The sequence below is a fragment of the Dermacentor andersoni genome, chromosome 8 (genome assembly GCF_023375885.2).
Source record: "Dermacentor andersoni chromosome 8, qqDerAnde1_hic_scaffold, whole genome shotgun sequence".
Classification (NCBI taxonomy): domain Eukaryota; kingdom Metazoa; phylum Arthropoda; class Arachnida; order Ixodida; family Ixodidae; genus Dermacentor; species Dermacentor andersoni.
Genome location: NC_092821.1, coordinates 118,824,140 through 118,841,772, shown reverse-complemented (window position 1 = coordinate 118,841,772; position 17,633 = coordinate 118,824,140). Strand labels below are relative to the sequence as shown.

Genomic DNA, 17,633 nt, shown 5'->3' with positions numbered 1-17,633 from the left:
CCAGATCGTGCGAATTAAATAATTTCGGATTGTCCGTTGCAATAAGAAACGAATTATTTTCGAAGAACTTCAGCGCTTGAGCTGCTGCCTCTGTGGGAGGGCTGTGGCCGGGATACGAAAGCCCGGTGCGTATTCACTGAGAAAGATGAGAACGTAATGTAGGGCAGGTTGTTAGCGAAAGTGGTTTTTGGTCTGATAATTCACTTGCACGCCTTCACTACGACACCTGCCACAGTGTAAGCCGCTTTGGTCTGTCGCAGTAACTGAATCAATCAATGAGCCTGAAGCGGCTTTGGGAATCGCGCTGCTTGCACGCTTTGAAATACTGCAAGTTGTATACAATTTGTCTACAATTTCTCTACTACAATTTGTCAAGCAGTGTTCATCGACAGATGTCCATGTGCAGATGTTGCCACTCTCGAATCCCTAGAGATAAAATACCATGATAATTACCAAGCACCAAGGCATACGTAATTAGACTGCTTTGTTCGTTCACCTCTAAACAGCGGCGTAACTTGAAGCTCCATGGCGATAGTTGGTAAAGTTGGCCAGAATGAGGCTGACCATGGGGAGCTGTGCAGAAGACGACGACGACTTTCATTATAGGCCTAAAGGAAAAAAGAAAGCAAGTGAAAGCAAATTTGAAACTTAGAGGCAGAACAATAACGAAGTTACTTGCTTGAAACTGTTCCACTAACAAAACGAAAACCCAAGCAGCATTTCAGAAAATTCAAGAACGTTTGAAAGTTCATCCCGACGCTTCCTTACGAACTAGGCCGATTTTTCTATGGCCAGTGTGAAGGAACAAGGTGGGCATGTGCCTATTTGGAAATTTCTGAAAGGCTACAGGAAGTCAATATTGCGTATCAGTTACGTCAAGAGTGCGCACACGGCACTAACTGTGACACTTGGCAATAAAGAACTTTGCGTGACTACTTAGAAGAAATGTTTGGGCTTTTCAACGACTGCTTAGATCACACGTCCTACTGCCTTTAAATTCGGATACCTTTGAGACGTGCCAAATTGTGCTGTTTTTATTTTTCCATTTTTCGTTCCTTAGGCTCATGAAAGTGCGCTTTTCTAACGATGCATCCTGCGCGCGTGAAATTGGGGCGGCGCCAAGAAGCAGGCCCAGTACCAAGCCGAGAACACGCCTGGTGTCTTTAGCAAACCTATAAAGGTATGTTCTCATCGGTGACGAGGCAATCGTGTGGTTTTCGCTAACACTTAATACAACAGTAGCGTCGAGGTTCGTAAATGTCAAATTTCGGGGCGGTGACGTAATAGTACTGACCACTTGTAAATAATTCAGGGTTTACCCATTAGGATAACTTCCAGCGTATGAACCGTTTCGGCCGCCTCCATAACATGTAAGGATGCGCATTCGATGAGGAAGTTTTGAAAGGTTAAAACATGCTGCAGGACATATTATTTGCGAACGCGGCCGAAGAGTCGTGAAATACTTGCGTTCAAAGAAAACGCGCAGGCCTACCGACCATATTAGCGAATGCAACCAGTCCACGCCAGGTTGTTTTTCTCAATGGACGCGTCTTAATCTCACATTCATTACCTATGTAATCTGCTTGCGCAACGCTTAGTTTGCAACGCCTTGATTTTCGTAGATCGGAAAACGCGGTCTATCTTGGTACGCACGACTCCGGCCACAACTAATTTACGACTGCTGCGTATGCCGTATCTCTCCTCATTGCTTTTTGTTTGTAGTTTGCGTGGTACCTGACATATTACTCCCGCAGGTAAGGTTCATACCAAAGGTGTGTGCTATGCTGCTGAATACCGTGGCTCTTTTTCGTGATGTTGCGAAAAATGGAATTGCCTAGACCTGCCTAGACTATCCGCTTCCCCACGAATGCGCCTTTGCTACTTGATCAAAGTAGCGGTGAGAAGAAAGAAATGGCGAAATGAGCCTTCACTTCGCATCGTCGCACGCTCAAGACATAGTACGGGAAAAGTTCAATCGTTATCGTTGACATCAACTGATTATGACGCTGCAAGCCCTAAACAGATGCACCAGAGCGAAGAACGTGTTTTGTTTCCACTTAAAGAATGGGTCTGACACCATTAACCTTGACTGATACGCTGTCAGTACGCTGTCATTGGGAAGTGCCTTAAAGCTATATCCTTGCGTGCCTCCCTCAGTGAATGCTTAATCACTGACCTCAACACGGACAACACCTGCTTCTGCACAATGTCTGTTCTTATCGTGGTACCCATTTCAAGGTGAAGAGAAGCTAAATACTTACATCCAAAACCCCATGCTCGTGGGCATCAATGCCGAACTGTTCTTAGTGTGGCGTTTGTAAACTGCATACGACCGCCGCTGGGGCATCTGATGAAGATAGAAAACCGCGTAGATCGCTGGGAATGGTGTCGTCGTAATTCAAGAAAGATTGTGAAGAACTCCTCGGATAAAAGTGAAAAGCAGCGCAAGTTGATGCTGACTGACACAAAACCACTTATACAACTAGAAAAATATATTTTGCGCGTATGAATAAACAAATTTCCCAATGGTGCCAATAAAACCTGCGTGGTTTGTATTTCTACTGACAAGTATTCCACGACAACTAGCTTTAGCGATGTTTAAGGCGAGAATATTAGACTATCGCCGCGGCCTTTCCAGACGTTAGCGGACTGGCAGGCACACCCGCACGAAAGGTTACGATACAGGGCGTTCCCCAGGGCTCTATTCTGGGACCCCTACTTTTTCTTATCTACATAAATGATATTATAGCAATACATGGATCCCCGCAATTAATAGTGTATGCAGACGATACTAATGTTTTTTTCACCGGAGAAACCATGCAATGTTTAGAGACTTATTACAGTTATCTGCATGGCTTCAAAGAAATCGCTTGAGTCTAAATATAAATAAAACAAAGTACGTCATTTTTAAGCCAATTAATAAACATGACTGCTACCCGGTTAACATTAGATTTGAAGGACGCTTGCTGGAGCAGGTTACTGAACAAAAGTTTTTAGGTGTCTGGTTTAACCACAACCTCTCATGGAATACTCACGTTATTCAACTAAAATCAAGCCTTTCTCGCACCATTGGGTGCATTTACAAAGTACAACATCTAATACCCAAACGTTTAAAGCAGGCACTATACTATTCACTGGTTTACTCTAGAATGAGCTATGGTATCTTGACTTGGGGAACAACAACAGCTACTAACTACTACAAACTTAATGTATTACAAAAGCAAATTTTGCGCATACTGGAAAGTTTTAAATACAACAAGCAGTTATTGAGAACACAGCCGTTATTTACCAAATATAACATGTTGAAGGCTGACCAGGTGTACTACTGTAAGCTATTGCAATGAATCAATAAGTACAAGTTACATATTTCGGCAGTGCCCAGCTCAATTTCATACAATACCCGAAACCCAAAATGAAAAATGCCGCAAGTTAGAACCAGCTATGGAAGGCAAGCATTATCTTTTCAAATAACCAATGCTCTAAACAGAAGAGATATGCAAGTCGACTTTAATAAAGGTGTACATACATTTAAGAAATACTGTAGGAAGTTTCTTGTGAACAGTGACATTATGTTTTCATTTGTTTAGATTACCTGAAAAAGTGCGCTTTGTTCTCCCTTGCCATGCTCCTCTCTGCTACTGCAATTTTGATACACGGCTGTGAAATTGTGCTTGGTTTCTGTGTCTTGGTTTTTGTCATGAGTGCCATGGCTATGAATGATGTTGTTGAACGTGCTGACTGATAACTGAATTGCTGTGTTCTGCATTTACGTTGCAGACATTATGTTGCGCATGTAAATATTTCGTACCAATTATTTGCTGACTTCATATTCGAGCAGTGACTAGTCTCCCTTTTTAATATTGCCCACTGTCTGAACCTATGATGTCTGTCTGACTGAACTTTGTTGATGTATTTTGTCTGTGTATATTGTGCAAGGGGGCCGGGGCCCTTGTCAGGTGCTCTGTCGCCTTTAGCCTCGACCCCCTCTTAGACTGTGTCTGAGGAAACAAGAAAGAAAGAAAGAAAGAAAGCCATGTCTGAATTCGAGGCGCTTAGTACGTAAGATTGCCAAGAATGCAGTTTCACACGCGCTGGCATATCCGCCGATATTTTGTCTCCACCTGTACCTGCCATTTTGTCTACAGTATATATATATATATATACAGGCTGTCTACAGAAAAAATAGTTCGAAGAATATTTGCATCATCTCGATCTTGGCGCATCTACTCGATCTTCGCGTATTTTTTGCAGAAGTGTAGCTCAACGACACTGTATCCATAGTACAGTAGGTATGATTAAAAAACATGAAACAATGCTCGCCTGCAGAACACGGTTTGAAATACCATTTCTCTACTGTGGACATTGAAAGACCTCCATCGACAAACGTCACCACTTTGGTAGCGTGAGATGCAAAGACCATGATAATTAGCTATCGCCAAGGCATAGGCATTAATACAGTGGTTTGTGCTTTGAGCACCGAAACTTCATGTCACCGCATTGGAGTGACATCAAACTCCGGTGGCGATAGTTTGAAATGTTTCGTTTTTCCTTTCTCTGTGGCAAGAGGGAGACTGACAAAGGGGAAGTGTCCCGAAGACGATGGCTGTTGTCGTCATAGGCCTACGTGAAAGATGGCAACAAATGGAAAACCTAAAGCTGGATAGAAAATGAAGTGTCTTGCTGGTAACTTCTGCAGCAATAAAATAATACCCCGACCGGCATTTCGAAAAAAAAGGAACGTTTAGGGATGCATCCCGACGTCGCCGGATAAAATCGGGTGGTTTTTATAGAAAGAAGGAAAAGTAAATTTATTAGTCCCAAAGCAACTAACGCCCTAGTCCAGGGGCCCAGAGCTAACGAGGTGGTGCTAGGTTGGCATGTGAGTATTTAGGAAATTTTTAAATGCTACAGAAAGTAAATATATATGCTAAATACTAAATTAAATGCTACAAGAATCAAAGTGGGCGCGTGGCGCTGGTTGAATGCGACGTTCTATGACTGCTTAAAATAAATGTTTGCGGTTCTCAGCGTCTGCTTTGGTCAAACATCTGTGTCTCTAAGTATGGGTACCTTTTCTGCACTGCAAATTGTCTTTTTCATTTTTCGTTCCTCAGACTCGCGAACAGTGCGCATTTCTCACGATGCAAAAGGAAGCCAGCGCCGTACATAGCCTTGACATTGTCTGGTGCCTTCGGAAGCCTGTGACAGTAGGTAAGCTCTTATCGGTGATGATGCAACGTGTGCCCCTTTGTGTACATTTTATTTAACAGTAGCGCCAAGATTCCTGAGTGTCTACTTCTTTTGCAGTGACATAATTACTGATCAGTAGTTTATAATCTAGAGATGATCAACTGCCACTTAGACATTGTGAAATCACTGAAAAAATTTTGTTGTGGCCCAGATAATGTAATTTTGCCGTAATATGTCGTTGTATCAAACAGAAGCTTATAGTACATGATGAGCTGCCACAGTCATTACGCATTGGTTAGTGAATACAAGTCAAATTGTCATTGATGCTACACAATAACCTTCAAACGATGCATTCCCATTATTTTGCAATGAGAAGAGGTGGCGTTATCACTTACGTGTTCCCTTTGGGCCTTCAGAGCTTTCGTTACAAGTATTGCGAACGCTATTCTAACTTCGCAGTTTATTACGTCCGCTGTCTCTAGAGGAGGTCATAGCAGGGACAAGCCGCGTCAAGTTTTCAAAGGCACAGGTTTGGTAAATCAACAGCAAGCATGCTTTATAGCGTTTCTTTGCTGTTGCACGTGTAATCGATTGTTGTATCATGCCGACAGGCTGTAGGTTATTATACTCATCACAGTAACCTGCATAAAGGTTCTTCTGGAAGCAGGCAATCAATCCAAGGAATCCAAGGAAGTGAACGCCTTATGTTTTTTTTTTCGTTTCAATTATTTATCGTTTACACAGAGTTGAAACAACAGCCTCCCTACTCAATTCAAATGAAAAAGCTTGCTGCCAGTAAGTTATGGCTACGTCTGCTTGCCCGTCCACTTAGTCGTCGCAGTGGTCGATCATGCTCACAGCTGTAGCTCATTTGATGACCCAAACCCAAACTACGGACTTCGTACCTATTGAACCATGGCTACGTCCTCATGCCCGTCCACTTAGGCCTTGTAGTGTTCCACCATGGTTGCAGCTGCAGCTCAATTGGTGAAGCACAGAACTCCTTGCCGGGAGGTTGTTGGTGTGATAATTCACTTGCACACCTTCACTGCCGCGCCTGCCACAGTCTAAGCTGCTTTGGTCTGTCGAACTAAATGAATCAATCAACGAGTCTGAAGTGGCACTGTGAATCGCGCTGCTTACAGTTGTGTGGATGCGTCAGTGCACAAAGGAACAAAACGTAAGCCGTAGTAGAGCCGCACTTGCATCGACATATGTCGTCGCCACGGTTAAGTGGTGAACCACCATTGCACAACCGTAAAAAAGAACAGCCCCACCGTTCCTGAAGCCTGCGACGGAAAGTGTGCTCTTGTCGGTGACGATAATAACGTGTGGGCTTTGCGTACGTTTTCTCTAATAATAGCGCCAATATTCCTTAATGTCGATTTCTTTTGCAATGATGTAATAATTCCTGATCAGTGGTTTCCAATTCAGATAAATGCGACGTTGAATGACTGCTTAAAAGAAATGTTTCAGTTTCTCAGCGCCTACTTTGATCGAACATCTGTCTCTACCTACGGGCACCTTTTGTGCGTTCCAAGTTGTCTCTTTCATTTTTCGTTCCGCAGACCAACGAACATGAGCGCATTTCTCACGATGCATCCAGCGTGCATGACCTTAGGCTGGCGCCAAAGAAGCCAGCACAGTACATGGCCGATACATTGCCTGGTGTCTTTAGGAAGCCGGTGCCGGTAAGTGTACTCTTAGCGGTGACAATACCAATGTGTGGGCTTTGCGTACATGTTGTCTAATAATACGGCCAACATTCCTGAATGTCCATTTATTTTGCAGTGATGTAATAATACGGATCAGTGGTTTCTAATTCAGATAAATGCGACGTTGAACGACTGCTTAAAAGAAATGTTTGAATTTCTCAGCGCCCACTTTGATCGAACATATATCTGTCTCTAACCAAGGGCACCTCTTTTGCGTTCCAAGTTGTCTCTTTGATTTTTCGTTCCGCAGACCAACGAACAATGTGCATTTCTCACGATGCATCCAGCGTGCATGACATTAGGCGGGCGCCAAAGAAGCCAGCGCAGTACATGGCCGAATACATTGCCACGTGTCTTCAGAAGCCGGTGACGGTAAGTGTGCTCTTAGCGGTGACGACACCAACGTGTGGGGCTTCGCGTACGTTTTATCTGATAATAAAGCCAAGATTCGTCAATGTGTACTTCTTTTGCAGTGACGTAATAATTACTGATCAGTGTTTTCTAATTCAGACAAATGCGACGTTGAACGACTGCTTAAAAGAAATGTTTGAGATTCTCAGAGCCTACTTTGATCGAACATCTATCTGTCTCTAACTAAGGGCACCTTTTTTGCGTTCCAAGTTGTCTCTTTGATTCTTCGTTCTGCAGACCAACGAACAATGCGCATTTCTCACGATGCATCCAGCGTGCATGACCTTAGGCGGGCGCCAAAGAAGCCAGCGCAGTACATGGCCGAATACATTGCCTGGTGCCTTCGGAAGCCGGTGACGGTAAGTGTGCTCTTAGCGGTGACGACACCAACGTGTGGGGCTTCGCGTACGTTTTACCTGATAATAAAGCCAAGATTTGTCAATGTGTACTTCATTTGCAGTGACGTAATAATTACTGATCAGTGGTTTCTAATTCAGACAAATGCGACGTTGAACGACTGCTTAAAAGAAATGTTTGAATTTCTCAGCGCCCACTTTGATCGAACATATATCTGTCTCTAACCAAGGGCACCTCTTTTGCGTTCCAAGTTGTCTCTTTGATTTTTCGTTCCGCAGACCAACGAACAATGCGCATTTCTCACGATGCATCCAGCGTGCATGACATTAGGCGGGCGCCAAAGAAGCCAGCGCAGTACATGGCCGAATACATTGCCACGTGTCTTCAGAAGCCGGTGACGGTAAGTGTGCTCTTAGCGGTGACGACACCAACGTGTGGGGCTTCGCGTACGTTTTATCTGATAATAAAGCCAAGATTCGTCAATGTGTACTTCTTTTGCAGTGACGTAATAATTACTGATCAGTGCTTTCTAATTCAGACAAATGCGACGTTGAACGACTGCTTAAAAGAAATGTTTGAGATTCTCAGCGCCTACTTTGATCGAACATCTATCTGTCTCTAACTAAGGGCACCTTTTTTGCGTTCCAAGTTGTCTCTTTGATTCTTCGTTCTGCAGACCAACGAACAATGCGCATTTCTCACGATGCATCCAGCGTGCATGACCTTAGGCGGGCGCCAAAGAAGCCAGCGCAGTACATGGCCGAATACATTGCCTGGTGCCTTCGGAAGCCGGTGACGGTAAGTGTGCTCTTAGCGGTGACGACACCAACGTGTGGGGTTTCGCGTACGTTTTACCTGATAATAAAGCCAAGATTTGTCAATGTGTACTTCATTTGCAGTGACGTAATAATTACTGATCAGTGGTTTCTAATTCAGACAAATGCGACGTTGAACGACTGCTTAAAAGAAATGTTTGAATTTCTCAGCGCCCACTTTGACCGAACATATATCTGTCTCTAACCAAGGGCACCTCTTTTGCGTTCCAAGTTGTCTCTTTGATTTTTCGTTCCGCAGACCAACGAACAATGCGCATTTCTCACGATGCATCCAGCGTGCATGACATTAGGCGGGCGCCAAAGAAGCCAGCGCAGTACATGGCCGAATACATTGCCACGTGTCTTCAGAAGCCGGTGACGGTAAGTGTGCTCTTAGCGGTGACGACACCAACGTGTGGGGCTTCGCGTACGTTTTATCTGATAATAAAGCCAAGATTCGTCAATGTGTACTTCTTTTGCAGTGACGTAATAATTACTGATCAGTGCTTTCTAATTCAGACAAATGCGACGTTGAACGACTGCTTAAAAGAAATGTTTGAGATTCTCAGCGCCTACTTTGATCGAACATCTATCTGTCTCTAACTAAGGGCACCTTTTTTGCGTTCCAAGTTGTCTCTTTGATTCTTCGTTCTGCAGACCAACGAACAATGCGCATTTCTCACGATGCATCCAGCGTGCATGACCTTAGGCGGGCGCCAAAGAAGCCAGCGCAGTACATGGCCGAATACATTGCCACGTGTCTTCAGAAGCCGGTGACGGTAAGTGTGCTCTTAGCGGTGACGACACCAACGTGTGGGGCTTCGCGTACGTTTTATCTGATAATAAAGCCAAGATTCGTCAATGTGTACTTCTTTTGCAGTGACGTAATAATTACTGATCAGTGCTTTCTAATTCAGACAAATGCGACGTTGAACGACTGCTTAAAAGAAATGTTTGAGATTCTCAGCGCCTACTTTGATCGAACATCTATCTGTCTCTCACTAAGGGCACCTTTTTTGCGTTCCAAGTTGTCTCTTTGATTCTTCGTTCTGCAGACCAACGAACAATGCGCATTTCTCACGATGCATCCAGCGTGCATGACCTTAGGCGGGCGCCAAAGAAGCCAGCGCAGTACATGGCCGAATACATTGCCTGGTGCCTTCGGAAGCCGGTGACGGTAAGTGTGCTCTTAGCGGTGACGACACCAACGTGTGGGGCTTCGCGTACGTTTTACCTGATAATAAAGCCAAGATTTGTCAATGTGTACTTCATTTGCAGTGACGTAATAATTACTGATCAGTGGTTTCTAATTCAGACAAATGCGACGTTGAACGACTGCTTAAAAGAAATGTTTGAATTTCTCAGCGCCCACTTTGATCGAACATATATCTGTCTCTAACCAAGGGCACCTCTTTTGCGTTCCAAGTTGTCTCTTTGATTTTTCGTTCCGCAGACCAACGAACAATGCGCATTTCTCACGATGCATCCAGCGTGCATGACATTAGGCGGGCGCCAAAGAAGCCAGCGCAGTACATGGCCGAATACATTGCCACGTGTCTTCAGAAGCCGGTGACGGTAAGTGTGCTCTTAGCGGTGACGACACCAACGTGTGGGGCTTCGCGTACGTTTTATCTGATAATAAAGCCAAGATTCGTCAATGTGTACTTCTTTTGCAGTGACGTAATAATTACTGATCAGTGCTTTCTAATTCAGACAAATGCGACGTTGAACGACTGCTTAAAAGAAATGTTTGAGATTCTCAGCGCCTACTTTGATCGAACATCTATCTGTCTCTAACTAAGGGCACCTTTTTTGCGTTCCAAGTTGTCTCTTTGATTCTTCGTTCTGCAGACCAACGAACAATGCGCATTTCTCACGATGCATCCAGCGTGCATGACCTTAGGCGGGCGCCAAAGAAGCCAGCGCAGTACATGGCCGAATACATTGCCTGGTGCCTTCGGAAGCCGGTGACGGTAAGTGTGCTCTTAGCGGTGACGACACCAACGTGTGGGGTTTCGCGTACGTTTTACCTGATAATAAAGCCAAGATTTGTCAATGTGTACTTCATTTGCAGTGACGTAATAATTACTGATCAGTGGTTTCTAATTCAGACAAATGCGACGTTGAACGACTGCTTAAAAGAAATGTTTGAATTTCTCAGCGCCCACTTTGATCGAACATATATCTGTCTCTAACCAAGGGCACCTCTTTTGCGTTCCAAGTTGTCTCTTTGATTTTTCGTTCCGCAGACCAACGAACAATGCGCATTTCTCACGATGCATCCAGCGTGCATGACATTAGGCGGGCGCCAAAGAAGCCAGCGCAGTACATGGCCGAATACATTGCCACGTGTCTTCAGAAGCCGGTGACGGTAAGTGTGCTCTTAGCGGTGACGACACCAACGTGTGGGGCTTCGCGTACGTTTTATCTGATAATAAAGCCAAGATTCGTCAATGTGTACTTCTTTTGCAGTGACGTAATAATTACTGATCAGTGCTTTCTAATTCAGACAAATGCGACGTTGAACGACTGCTTAAAAGAAATGTTTGAGATTCTCAGCGCCTACTTTGATCGAACATCTATCTGTCTCTAACTAAGGGCACCTTTTTTGCGTTCCAAGTTGTCTCTTTGATTCTTCGTTCTGCAGACCAACGAACAATGCGCATTTCTCACGATGCATCCAGCGTGCATGACCTTAGGCGGGCGCCAAAGAAGCCAGCGCAGTACATGGCCGAATACATTGCCTGGTGCCTTCGGAAGCCGGTGACGGTAAGTGTGCTCTTAGCGGTGACGACACCAACGTGTGGGGCTTCGCGTACGTTTTATCTGATAATAAAGCCAAGATTCGTCAATGTGTACTTCTTTTGCAGTGACGTAATAATTACTGATCAGTGCTTTCTAATTCAGACAAATGCGACGTTGAACGACTGCCTAAAAGAAATGTTTTAGTTTCTCAGCGACTACTTTGATCGAACATCTATCTTTCTTTAACTAGGGGCACCTTTTGTGCGTTATAAGTTGTCGCTTTCATTTTTCGTTCCGCCGACCAACGAACAGTGCGCATTTCTCACGATGCATCCAGCGTGCATGACATGTGGCTGGCGCCACAGAAGCCAGCGCAGTACATGGCCGAATACATTGCCTGGTGTCTTCGGAAGCCGGTAACGGTAAGTATGGTCTTAGCAGTGACGACACCTACGTGTGGGGCATTGCGTACGTTTTATCTGATAATAACGCCAAGATTCGTCAATGTCTATTTCGTTTGCAGTGACGTCATAATTACTGGTCAGTGGTTTATAATTCAGGGATGATCAATTGCCACGGAGGCATTGTGAAATCTCCGAAAAAATTTTTATCCTGTAAATTTGCCTTAATCCGCCGTTGTAGTAACAAACAGAATCTTATAGTACATGATGAGCTGCCACAGTCATTACGCACTGGTTAGTGATTACAAGCCAAATTGTCTTTCATGTGGCACAATAACCTTCAAACGATCCATTCTCATCATTTTGTGATGATTAGAGGTGGTGTTTACTAAGGTAATCGCAAAAAGAATCGGGAAGACCTTAGACTTCTGTCAACCAAAGGACCAGGCAGGATTCCATAAAGGCTACTCACCAATAGACAATATTCACACTATCAATCAGGTGATAGAGAAATTTGTGGAATATAAGAATCCCTTACATATAGCTTTGATAGATTACGAGAAAGCGTTTGCTTCAGTCGAAACCTCATCACTCATGGAGGAATTACGGAATCAGGGTGTAGACGAGCCGTACGCAAGAATACTGAAAGATATCGATAGCGGCTCCATAGCCACCGCAGTCCTCCATAAAGAAAGCAACAAATTCCCAATAAAGAAAAGTGTCAGGCAGGGAGATACGATCTCTCCAATGCTATTCACCACGTGTTTACAGGAGGTATTCAGAGACCTGGATTGGGAACAATTGGGGATAAGAGTTAATGGAGAATACCTTAGTAACTTGAGATTCGCTGATGATATTGCCTTGCTTAGTAACTCAGGGAACCAATTGCAAGGCATGCTCACTGACCTGGAGAGGCAAAGCAGAAGGGTGGGTCAAAAAAATTAATCTGCAGAAAACTAAAGTAATGTTTAACAGTCTCGGAAGAGAACAGCAGTTTGCGATAGGTAGGGAGGCACTGGAAATGGTAAGGGAATACATCTACTTACGGCAGGTAATGATCCGGATCATGAGACTGAAATAATCAGAAGAATAAGAATGGGTTGGGGTGCGTCTGGCAGGCATTCTCAGATCATGAACAGCAGGCTGCCATTATCCCTCAAGAGAAAAGTGTGTAACAGTTGTGTCTTACAAGCCCTCGCGTACGGGGCAGAAACCTGGAGGCTTACGAAAAGGGTTCTACTTAAATTGAGGACGACGTATCGAGCTTTGGAAAGAATATATGTAACGTTAAGGAATAAGAAAAGAGCAGATTGGGTGAGGGAACAAACACGAGTTAATCACATCTTAGTCGAAACCAAGAAAAAGAAATGGGCTTGGGCAGGGCATGTAATGGGGAGGGGGGATAACCGATGGTCATTAAGGGTTACGGACTGGATTCCAAGGGGAGGGAAGCGTAGCAGGGGGCGGCAGAAAGTTAGGTGGGCGGATGAGATTAAGAAGTTTGCAGGGACGACATGGCCACAATTTGTACATGACCGGAGTAGTTGGAGAAGTGTGGAAGAAGCCTTTGCCCTGCAGTGGGCTTAACCAGGCTGATGAGGATGATGATGAGAGGTGGTGTTACACTTACGTCTTCCTTTTAGGCATTTGAAGCTTTTGCTTGTTCCCAGTATTGCGATCGCTATTTTAACTTCGCCGTGCATTACGGCCGGTGTCCCTAAAGGAGCTCGTAGCAGCGACAAGCCTTGCTAAGTTTTCAAAGGCACAGGTTTGGTGAATCAGCAGCAAACATGCTTTATAGCGTTTCTTTGCTGTTGCACGTGTAATCATTTGTTTTAGCAACCCGACACGCTGTAGGCAGTGAAGCCAAGAAATCCAACGAACTGAACGCCCTTTGCTTTTTTGTTGCTTTCAATTATTTCTCGACTACACAGATTTGAATCAAGTCTTCCCACTCAATTCAAATGAAAAAGCTTGCTGCCAGTAAGATTCCAATCTACTGACTTACTACGTGCTGAGGTATGGCTGCGGGTGCTTTGCCGTCCACTTAGCCGAGCCGTTGCAGTGTTCGAGCATGCTGACAGCTGTAACTTCATTGGTGAAGCATACAACGCGTTGTGCTGAGTTTGTTGGTTTCAGATTTCCCTTGGGCATCTTCACTGCGGCACCATCTGCAGTCTATTTTGCTTTCGCCTGTCGAACTATATCAATCAATCAGTGAGTCTGCAAGGGCAGTGTTAATCGCGCTGCTGACAGTCGCGTTGAGGTGTCAGTGTGCAAAGGAGCAAAAAAGCAATTAGCAGTAAAGCAACACTTGTCTCGAGATGTGTCCTCTCCATGGTCGGCACAGCGGGAAGCCACCATTGCACAGTTGTAAGAATGAACATTCTCACAGCTCTTGATCCGCGAAACCTCCTCACGCAGACTCGTAACTGACGTGACTTGCAATGTGACTTGCCAACTGACGTGACTTTCCATTGGATAGGAATGTCAACCTATCAAATTCACGCAACGCATGCCTGTACCCCAGGAAAAGCAAGTTCAAGCGCTTTAGGAGGCACGCTCACACACACACCATATTTTACTCTATGTTGGCATTCAAAATCTGTCTCGTGAGCTGATACTTGCTACGTCCAATATTTCCACATTCATAAAACAACGGCTGTCTATCACACACATTCGAATACATCACAAAAAAGGCAACAGTGGTCTCGTTCACCTTGAAACATTATTGTCGCCGCCATTATTTCAGACAGCGCCATCAACTGAGTCCAATCTTCAAATGTAGCATGGAAGAATAACTGCATGCAATGACATAACTAGAATTCCTAAATTTCCTGACAACGCGCTCACTCAAAACCACCGCAGACAAAATGGTCAATCAAGCCAGATGCTAGATATATTCTAGGCTCAAAATTCTATGTTTGGGCATTTTATAGTTCCGTGTCTAAGTCGAAACTTCCATACCTCTGGCAACATTATTTTTGTAGATGTTCTTTTTCTTCTCTTTCAAATAAGAATAATTAATGAGGAGCGTAGGTAGTGTGGGAAACGAGTCTTCGGACGCTGTGAGAACGGCGTCAGAGAACTTGTTCCGCCGGTTAACGGTGTGAATGGAAAAATTATTGAAAGGCAAAATGCCAATGAGACATGAATTTTCCAGTGGTTCCATATCGTTTTTATCGGTAGCTTGCGTGTAAAAAGTTTGTTGTAAATGTATTATGACATATTACATCTCATATCGTGACATATGAACGCGGGAAAAAAAATTACCGTCAATCACATTGAGCTTTAACATATGTGCTCATGTTATCGTTACTACAGAAACAGTTACGTGTGACCTGGCAGTGCGGCGACTCCCAATTGTGACCAGCCCGCCGTGGATGATGCTCCCGATGCCTCGTCAGGTCTCAAGGTTCCGGATAACACGAGCTTCCTGCATTACCAGGCCGCTACGTTGCAATCTATTCTCCGGGAACCTCCTCCGCGGTCATGCGGTCTAGTGCGGGGCCTTTAACATCGTGACGCAGCAGTTGCCTCCGGCTACTGAAGATCGCCTTCTGCCTCCCATCAACCCGAACCACGCGAGGGATATCCGGGAGTTGTACCGGTGTAACCGGAGGCGCGCGGTCCGTCTCATCCTCGAGGGCCCCTCCCGACAACGTCCCATCCCACTAGACGCCCTGGAGGCTCATTTCACCGACATCTGGACGCAGAGGTTCCTCACCAGCACCTCGATTTTTTTTCGGGAGGGTCCTGCTCCCGAGGAGGTCAACCTGGATCCATGCACGGCTGAGCAGGTCACCTACCGGTTCCGGTGCTCTGAGGACACTGCGCCCAGGGAAGACCGCATCTCTTGCGAACGCTGGAATGCGGTAGATCCGGAACAGAAGTTCCTCGCCGCGTTTTTCAATTTCTGCCTGCTTCATCACCGCACACCAGAGAGCAAGAGGACGTCAATGAAGGTCCTAATATTCTAGAAATGCGACGAGTCTCCTCCCCGCAACTAGTGCCGGCTCATTGCTCTTGGCAATATTGCTGCCAAGCTATATGCCAAGTCCATTGGAAGGCGGTCGCAAGAGTGGCTGGTAATACGCAACATCCTCTCCCACTGCCAAAAGGGGTTCCTCCCACATGACGGCATCATTGAGCATAACTATGTGCTCCGGGATCGATTTGAATAGGCCGGCAGCGGTGGCAGCAAAATGTGCGTTGCCTTCCTGGATTTCACCAACGCCAATGGATCGATTCCCTACCAGGAGTCGCTGGATGTCCCTCGTGGAGGCAGTGCAGGTAACTGTTTCGTGGGGATCGTTTCCGATCTGTACAACCGTACGCAGATCATGGCTGCTGACTGCACCACCGCGCCCATTCTCATCCTGGTCGGGATTCATCAGGGCCGTCCGCTGAGTAGCCTGCTTTTATCGGCCCCATTATTTGTGACATCTACCGTCGATATCGTCCTCATAACATCTTGGCCTACGCTGATGACCTCAACCCTATGGCGGCGAGGCCAGGGGCCTTGCAGGCTTGCATTCTCCGTGTTGAGGCTCTGGCGTCGGAGCTGGGTCGGTCTCTTATCCTCCAAGTACCGCTCTCTCCACCTCAGGGGCCACTAACGGGCAGGGACCAGATATTTTTCCTCCATTGTTGCAGGTTCTACCATCCCTGCTATGGCGAACTTCGATGTGCAGTGGTTTCTGGGCCGGCCAGTGGGTTTACGTGTACTCGCTTGGATGCCGCACGGACTTTCGTCTTCCCAGGGCGGAACTTAATGATGAGGTACGGGACCCTGAAAAAAGGCAACTGGCAGCGACTCAAAGATGCTCTGCGTCCTCTCCTGAAAAGGACGCTATATCTACCTTGCAACGCATCGAATGAGTACTTATACGGAAGCTCACAATGTGGGGCTGCAGCAATCCCAGTCGCTGTTGAATTAAGTCACATATGCCGCCCCGGCAACGCTTTCAAGTTGCCGACATTTAGGGATCTTGAGCTCCGTAAGATGGCATCTCAAGACCTGTTTGAGGTGGCGTCCAAACGTCATTGCCGGCTGGCGGTGCAACAGGACGTCGAAGACGACCTCAGCGTGTCCACAGAGTGTGATTTTCGGGCGCCTGCGTAAAAGCTTCGGCCCTTTTGGACTGAGGCATGGAAGGAGTCTCGCCGCAGGATGTATTTGTGAGCTGCACCTTGATGGAGTCCGGATCATATGCAGTATCTGCGGTGACCACACACTCATCCCTGCCCACCGCAGGAAGGTCATCCGCACACTCCGAGGCATTCGATCGGCTTACATGGATGCAGCTCTTTACGACAAACCGAACCAAGGCAAGGTGTTGTAGTGCATCACCTACGACCCCGCGAGCTCCCACTTCATGCACACCGGGTCTGTTACCCGGTTTGCAAACTGGCGTTTCGTACAAAAAGCCAGGCTCTACCTACTACCTCTAGAGCGATCCGCCATGTGGGCGACAGGCCGCGACCAGCGCAGCACGGCCTTTGGGTGCATCAAGAAGACGCTGCCCCATGTCCTCTGTCACTGCATGGCAAACAGCGCTATTTACACTGCTCGCCGCAAGAAGATCGTGGCCCTCGACGGTACGATCTCGGAATACGGGCCCGTGCATCAACACCTTGCACTACGGTACAGGCGTTGGTGCCATTGCACCCAGGACCCAAAAACTACCCGTCAATGCGCAAACTTTGCTCTCGATCCTCTCTAAAACTCTTTCGAAAAGCTGGTCGTGAGTGAAGATGTATATCAGTATCAGATGAGATTTATCATCACTGCGTGGCCTATTTCTAGCCCTGTGGACACCAGAAACGGGGATTGGACTTGTGTTATTGCATACTTTTGCTCCTCATTTTTCTGTCATTTTTGTTCCTCGCCACTTTGTTTCCTATACAGCGAATTACGGCAGAAAAATGCTTGTCTTTGGTGTCACCAAAAGTGTCCTTATAAAACAATCGAATAAAAAACTTACCTGCCTAACGTA

The 17,633-nt window shown here is 45.8% G+C and overlaps 2 long non-coding RNA genes across 3 annotated transcripts; both read left to right on the top strand.

Moving 5' to 3' along the window:
• Window positions 1-1,066: 1,066 nt before the first annotated feature.
• On the top strand, window positions 1,067-6,875 carry LOC129384227 (uncharacterized). The gene is made up of 3 exons (XR_008611973.1): window positions 1,067-1,180; window positions 5,115-5,211; window positions 6,759-6,875. It is a non-coding gene; the product is annotated as an uncharacterized lncRNA (long non-coding RNA).
• Window positions 6,876-6,975: 100 nt separating this feature from the next.
• LOC126529144 (uncharacterized) lies at window positions 6,976-17,633 on the top strand. Of its 2 annotated transcripts, XR_011896121.1 has the most exons (12): window positions 6,976-7,277; window positions 7,554-7,675; window positions 7,952-8,073; window positions 8,350-8,471; window positions 8,748-8,869; window positions 9,146-9,267; window positions 9,544-9,665; window positions 9,942-10,063; window positions 10,340-10,461; window positions 10,738-10,859; window positions 11,136-11,257; window positions 14,959-17,633. It is a non-coding gene; the product is annotated as an uncharacterized lncRNA (long non-coding RNA). The 2 variants fall into 2 exon arrangements; XR_008612052.1 differs by having other exon boundaries at window positions 9,544-10,063.